The sequence below is a fragment of the Cynoglossus semilaevis genome, chromosome 2 (genome assembly GCF_000523025.1).
Source record: "Cynoglossus semilaevis isolate Cse_v1.0 chromosome 2, Cse_v1.0, whole genome shotgun sequence".
Classification (NCBI taxonomy): domain Eukaryota; kingdom Metazoa; phylum Chordata; class Actinopteri; order Pleuronectiformes; family Cynoglossidae; genus Cynoglossus; species Cynoglossus semilaevis.
The window spans coordinates 9,143,131-9,151,034 of record NC_024308.1 but is presented as its reverse complement, the minus strand read 5'-3'; the positions used below and the strand labels follow the sequence as shown (position 1 = coordinate 9,151,034).

General features: G+C 40.1%; 1 long non-coding RNA gene across 3 annotated transcripts in view; it reads left to right on the top strand.

Moving 5' to 3' along the window:
* Positions 1-969: 969 nt before the first annotated feature.
* Positions 970-7,904, top strand: part of LOC112488646 (uncharacterized) — a 7,712-nt gene continuing 777 nt past the window's right edge. Inside the window, exons 1-4 of one of the 3 annotated variants that reach the window (XR_003052965.1) lie at positions 970-1,401; positions 1,506-2,169; positions 2,403-2,453; positions 5,756-5,906. This is a non-coding gene — a long non-coding RNA (uncharacterized LOC112488646). Of the gene's footprint in view, positions 2,170-2,402; positions 2,454-5,755; positions 5,907-7,904 lie in introns of all 3 variants that reach the window. The other 2 variants (XR_003052964.1, XR_003052966.1) reach the window with 2 other exon arrangements.

Sequence of the window (7,904 nt, the reverse complement as noted above, 5' to 3'; positions counted from 1 at the left end):
GGCCTTATTTCCATAATGGCTACACTTTACTCCATTCATGTTTTACACAGAAAACGCCTGACCAATAAACACAGGTCTAACTGTTAGTCTTTTAGTAGTTTACTCAGAGAAAAGCAGTATTTACTTGATGTACACAGACAGTTTTATGAGGCTTTCATGACATTAGAGTAAGAAAAGAACCTATTTCTGTAGAGAAAATATTAGGTTTGAAGACACCAAATGTTTTTTTACTCTGATAAACAAATTCAGTTTTTAGGAAGAGATTTTTTTCTCCTGATGCCTAACTTGCCTTTACTGATAAGTTGGCCTGATATAAAGATAAAACTGAACAAGAACGGGGAGAATAGCAGAATATATCATATCACATATATATATATCTATATTAACTGCGACTGCTCAGGTATATTTTAGTATATATTTAATGTAGAAGTTGTGCCACTCACTTGCTACATTATTTTAAAGTAGTCCATGTTACTGCAGGGGTATCCCACACACTACACTGTAGCATGAAGTTTGGTCTGAAATATAGGTTAAATTCACATGAGTCCAAACAAGTCATGTCTTGTGCCACATTTATGAGTAAAATATGAAATAAAGAGGAAAGTCCAATGACCTCAGCGTTTCAGTAGAGCCATATCACTGAACAGACATCGACACATTTTACAGAGATTAACGCTTATATGAGTGTTTGACAGTTTTTGTATTATTAAAACTAAACTCTAGTCGTCTGTTCACAGTTCTCAAAGAGTGTTGCCAGCTCAATAAACACTTAACTTTGGTGTTAGGGGAGAAGTCACAGTGCTTTCCTGAAAGCAGGAAAAGCAGCAAAACTAAAAATAATTGCTGAAAACTCCATGTTACATACTCTACAACCTGCGACAGAGAGAGAGAGGGAGGGGAAGAGAGAGAGAGAGGGAGAGAGAGAGAGAGAGAGAGAGAGGGAGGGAGAGAGAGAGAGAGAGAGAGAGGGAGAGAGAGAGAGAGAGAGAGAGGGAGGGAGGGAGAGAGAGGGAGAGAGAGAGCTCTCCACACCAAGCTGTGTTCATCAAGGCTCATTTCTCACCATATTCTCTCACCAGGTGCCACCATATGAAACTCCCTCTCAGTTTCTATATAAAACACTTCTTATCCGCCTGGGTGCGAGTTGATCACACTCACTCCACAGTGTGAATGTCAGCTTCCTGCCACGCTGGGTAGCAGAAGGCAGTTCTGCCAAAACAAGAAGGATAAAGCCTGGCAGTCAGAAGCACGGTGGCTCACAAGGATCTTTCTCTGAATGACAACCTTTCGTTCGTTTGCTTTACGCTTTATTTCGGGACACATAATTGAAATAAACTGCAAAAAAAACAAAAAAAAACTTGTGACCTCGACTGGCTCGTGGAGAAACTGCAAACGGTGGAGGTATTTATGATAAAATTACAAAATCTGTATTTACTTTACATCAAATGAATGTTTCAAATGTCAACTTGAATAGCTTGTATTTATTATGATTATGTCATTGTCAGATATGCTTAAGATCCCCTTCCAGCAACTGAAACTGAGCAAGGACTTTGAGTTATGTAGGGCAGGAGAACAGGCCCTTGAAGAAGAAATGTTTGTAAAGGAATGATAACTGCTTTTACACAAGAGGCTACAAGAACACAGAAAAAGGTTGCTGCGGTTTTGCTTTGTTATGCAGCCTGATAGCCAACCATCCTTTGCTACATATTTAATCACATATACTACATATAAGTAATTCCTAAAAGCACAGAAAGTATAGAGTACTCGTGTAGTTGCTCAATGCCATTTGAGAGTCTCTGTTCAACAGCTTTTGTCACGCCAAGTTTGTGAACAGCGCTGATAGTCCCCCTGAAGAAGCGTGGTTTTTAAAAGTGCCTAATAAAGTGCTGGATCCTTCAAGAACTTTCATTCCCTGAGGGCGCTAGCTTGCAGTCTGCTCCCTGTTAAGACTCTTCATTTCATCACAATGTTCCCAGCATCAGGGGATATACTGGCTCGGGGGGAAACATTTCCTTCTACACACAGTTTGTCACCATGTTGTGACGTACAGTGTGTCACGCCATCACAGCGGTTTACGACTCACTACAGCGAAACCACGTGGAGTACAGTGGGAACCTAATCTGGGATTTACTGAAGCAAATCACACAAGGAGCCCAAAGAACTACACTGGTAATAAATGAGAACGTATACGACTTCCTCTACACCTGCTGTGTTTTACTAAGAAGAGTGACTTGTACGAACTTAAGTCTTAGTTCATGTCAGAACGGAGAAAACCTTTTAAAACCAAAGTACAAAACAACATTTTAAATATTTTTCTAAAAACACTGTCTGGCTCACACTCCTAATTTGCATTTGCGAAATTGCTAAATCAAATTAACAAAGCTGTTTTGTTAATTATGCAGCAGCCACAAACAAGACAGGACTTCAACTGCTGACGACCGGACCAGCAGATGGTACGTAAATAATGTATGTGGTCTCGTGGGGAGACCTACGTCTAACTCAGTTTGTTTTGATCCACCAACTGCAGCTCCCTGACATAAAGAGACCTCTGTGATTATACACATTTAACTATCAGGCCTGTTTGGCAGAGTGATTGATGCTCTAGTTATCCCTGAGTCAATGCTTTATTCTTCCACGTTGATATTTACCTCCACACTCATGTCTTTGCCATGTGACATTTGGACACTTTTCTTTGGCGTCTGGTGTTACAATGAATGTTGATACCTGGAAGTTTCTATTCGTTCTATTTCATGATTCAGTTGCCGACACTAACTCACACTCTCGATGCCCACACAAAGCCCTGCTTTCTGTCTTTAATGGAGTTAAATTTGGTTAGTGTTCAGTCGGTTTAGGTGATTCTTTGAACAGAAAGTGATTTCCCACCGAGGAAAACAGAAGAAAGTAGGAATTACATCGACTTTTTTCTGCTTTTGTGTTATATCGCCACTGAAAACAGAAACATCTAGTCAAGTAGGTTCTCAACAGCAACCCTCAACATTTTTTCCAGACAGTTTTCAGATCAGTAATGATGTAAAATGCAGCATGCTTTTAGCGAGTGAGAAAATAACTGTGGTAATTGTGGCAAAGGAAGGAGAAGATTAAATGATGACACACCGGCTAGTTTTCTGAAGCAATAGGAGCCACATTGTCTTCAGCAGAGATGATGATTGGCAAACAGGCCAGAATTACACTTGATAGAGGGCTGACTGACTTCAGCACAGACTGAGATGCTCACAGAACAAAGGATTGTACAAAAGAACAACCGGGTGCTATTGATATCTCCGTTTATGCTTATTTTCCTGAAGGCAGGTGGTGCAGAAAACGTCGGCTCAAAGCACAAATCCCTTTAGATTTTGGCTGAAAAAAAAAAGAAATATTTAATATTCTAATCAGAATCAGAAGTGGTATTTATTACCAAGTTCATTTACAGATCAATGATGATGATGAAAATAATAAATTGCAACAGACGAGTAACATCAAGTCAATTTTTCTTAAGTGATTAAAACATACTTTTACTCCTATTGCCACACGCATTTTCTTTTAAGGTTGGGGAACTGCAACATGCAGTACATTTTACTAACTGCATACGGAGTACACCAGGCTGGGGTACCACTGTAAGTCACGTTCTCAGATAGATTATAAGAAATGGATGGAGCGACATGGTTGCTCATACTGTTCTATGTGGGCTGGATGCTAACTATTACCTCAGCAACAGTGTTGAATACAACATGAACCAAAGCTTTTTCTAGTCTGGCAGATTCCTGACTGTACTGAGCAACAGCAACCCCCGCCCCAATTCGACGTCATGCTGTAATAAGGAGCCATAAAGAATGTAGCCTTAATTTACTATAGATTATCACCTGATTAGCAGCTGACTTTCTCTAAAAAATAAGAGTCCCGTCAGTTTCTGTTGACTTCTCTTACTCTGCCTGTATATAATATCTGATCATTTTATTTGTCCTTGCACTTTGGTCCTCATCTGTTAGTGCATCGACAAGACTTAGAAATGAAGACCTGATTTATATTAACGGTTGTTCAGAGGTCAAAATGATTCCAATCAGTACTTTTCATCTCTTCTTGGAATCAATGTTTCAGGTCGTTCCTAGAACCGGAGAAGCTAATATTAAAGCCTTCAAAACAAACCAGTGTTCAAACCAGCAGCAACCCATCGTTGTTCCTTAATAGCTGACTGGAATCATTGACTGCAATCTCCTCCAGTTTGTCTTCTTTTGTAGTTGATTATTTCATGTCGTGTCGATGAAACGTTGCTGTCAAAGTTCTTATTATAGTAGCTACAGCTAGCATGGAAGCTTCTCCAAACATAAAACTAATCAAACTGCACAAGGAACATAAATGTTCTGGTACTAATTAATCCAAGTGTAACAAAAAGCTGTACCTAATGGAACAAAGAAGTTCACGGAACCGTTGCCACGGTGTTGGGTTTTGGCAGAAACATTGAGGCAGAGTTCTGAGTGGAGCAGTTGCTGATGGTTGTGGTGATGGTGACAGTGAGAGCAGTACTGGTGAATGAAGAGCTGCAGGCTCCAGATCCCCTCCTGTTTGTTTAGAGGGACACGCAGCAAAGCTGCACTGTGTTCAAATCAAGGCAGCAAAGCCGTCTCTAACACCCAAACACTGGCTCTCGCCTCGGCACGCTATTTCCACATTTCTGCCATTTTCCACATTTCTGTCCATCTGCCTGACTGTTTATCTCAACGGTGTGTAGACTGTTTCCCGCTCGTGGAAGGAAACAGATAAGTGCATACGTAGTAGAGCATTTGAATCTCTATTCATGTCATTCCTCTGTGCACAGAGCTTCCTCCTCAGCGTGTCTGTGTTCAGGCTTTAGCACGCTCACATATGTGACAGTGGGTGATTTCAGCTCTGAGAGCCCAGTCCTCAACCATCTGTCACAGAGGGACCACCGTGTTCTCAGGCCAATCGTCTTCTTTCAACAGCATCTAGGATTCTCGCACTGCCTTCCAACCACGGCCCAGCAGCCAAACACACATTTACACACAAACACAGACAAACATGTACCACACATGTACCACAAATACTCAGTTACAGTGCTTGAACTGTTGAGATCAACAGTCAGTGTTTTATGTACTACGGGTTACTGCAGATGGATGGTGGACGGCTACAGCCTTTTTACATTTCTTCACTTTTAAAAACGTAAATGCCTCAAGGCCTCAGCTGTTAGTTTGGAGCAGGCATGGGCAAACTAAGGCTCAGGGGCCGGATGTGGCCCGCCAAACTATTCCAAATTATATAATTTATTTATATTATCATTATACTTCTGCCTTTTGACTGCAATACCCACATTTCCCCAATAGATGGCGTAGAAAATGATAAAAGCATTTTAGCATTTTATGCAGGACTTACATGTCATTTATCATAATTCACACAAAATCTCCATCTATCTCCTCCTGACCCGACCCCCCTCTACAATTTTAGGACAATTGTGGCCCAGGAGTCACATAGTCAACATGGAATTAAAAGTCCACACATTTAACAATCCTTTAATAAAATCAGTTTCCAGATATAATGTTACAGCCAGACTAATCAACCACCTAGGAACGACAAGAACCCATGAACTTCACACAGAGAGAAGCAGGTGGAACTCCAACCAGTTGGCTGTAGAAAAGCACTGTTTACAAATATGTCGTGTATTTTGAGGATGTGGTTGTATTCATAGATTTGTTTGTTTGGTATCTTAAAATATTCTGAATGTCTTTTCCTCCAACATGAACAGAGTGGCCAAAAGTACCGTCTGCTGCTCCTGTTACATCACCACATTGCACTGTTGTCAGCAATAATCTGTGGGAAGACGTGAGAACATTTTCCTGAAGGACAACAAACACAGCAGAACTCCCCAAATGAACAGTCCAAATGCTCAAAACACAGTATGTGTCCAGCCTGCCTGCTATTTTCAAATTAGCAATACAGAATATTTTAAATTTTTAAGTGATTTTTGTGTAACGCACAGAGGTACAGTTTAGAAAATGGTTTCATCTCCTGAGAATAGGGTCTGCATTTGACCTGACCTCAAACACACATTTGTGTTAGTGAGAAGACATGGAGTTCTAGTTGAGTGATTTAAAAAAATACACATTTTGACTGGAATCTTTCTGAAAATGAAACGTTCACTAAAATCTATAATTTGGTCTTTTATTGAGATTCTTCTATTGAGAAACCATTTTTAAATGGAACCTGTTTTAAAGTGGACATATTGAGCTTATGTTACGCAAATAATTATTGAGCCTTAACTTCTTTATTCAAACAAATATGATGGATTTTTTTTTTAGCACAGCGTGGTTCTGTACACTATACTGTTCAACAGAGAGGCCACTTTCTCTGACTTTACCTTTAAATGCTAATGAGTCCTTACAAGCCCCGCCCAGTTTTCATCAACACTTTGGTGGCTGCAGTGTCTGTCACATGCATTACTTGCCAGACACATATATAAATGTACAATCAGTAACGATGAGTTGTTCTGCTGTAGCCTGATCAAACAGAAGAGAAAGGTGTTTCTGCTTCTGAAAATAAAAGTCACATTTCAAATTACATTTAGTGTTCATCAATGGGGGCATCAATGTCCACTAAAAAGTGTCTGATGGGCATTAATGTCTCGGAGTTTTCAGAGGGAGATCATTTGAAGCTAATCCAGTTCAGTCTGGTGTTGAATCCTCGCCTCAAATAGAGCGCCATCATAAAAAGTTTCCAAATGACTCTTGTGGCAAAGTCATTTTTATATTTTCTGGATGTTAAACTTGTATTCAAAGGAAAGGTTGAGAGAGAGTGATTAGTGAGAGTGAGAATGTTATTTTCAGTTGTATCATTACTCTTAAAAAAAAACATGGCAGAGACATTGTTTAAAAACGCAGTAAAACTGAGTTACAGTTTGGAGTTTAATATGAAAAAACAAACAATGTGATGATGGAAAGTAAACCACAGTAATACTCTGGACAATTTGTCTGTGTCACTTCCACCTGCAGACAGCAGAAGTAAAAGGCTTCTCTGCCAACACCAAGTGTCATTACCTCTGTAGGAGACATCAAGTCGGATAACAAGGCAACACTGGCAGTATAACCAGGCCAGAAAAATGCATGGACACCAAAACATGTCCAACAGTAGTCTGATAGTATTGTCAAACAAAAGTAGATCTTGACTAGTCTTCATGTTATGTAAAGTAGCCAGTATTTGAACTGTTCTGCTGATGTGCCAGTCCACCCTAGTGATTACCATCAGGACTCAGATAGACCTGATCTGGCCAAAGGCTGGACCAGGGACCGGTGCCAGACTGTAGGACTTACTTTACTTCAGTTTTACTAATTTACTTCCAGTCATAGCACCAGAGATAATCTGACAATGTTTCAAAACAATAGGTCATTCAGACTCCCATAAAGACAGAATAAAGAAATAAACTGCACAGTGGTGCAGTATTACTGGTCCACAGTTACAGCCAACACCAGCTGAGTGACAGAGTTACATGAGGAAACAAACAAAGTGAATTACTCACTTATTAATCTGGTGATCCACGGTACAGACTGCAACCTAAAGGTAAAGAATGAGTGAAAACTGTAATACTACTACTACTACTAATACTACTACTTATGTACTTGGTTGATAACAAACACCTTGATGTAAAAACAACACCTTGTATTTACATCTGTATGTGGAGATAATTGATAAATGTTGTTCATTTTTCTGATTGGCTATTACAGCTTCCTTGATATTATATAATACTGTCAGTTGATTGGCCATCAAACGATGAACTCCACCCCCCCCACCACCACCACCACCCCCCAGGGCAGATTAGAGAATGAGTGGTTATTACTTCTCACTCTGAGGGCTGCAGTGAGTCCTCTTCTTTCACATGAGGTCAGTCAGAACCTGACTGA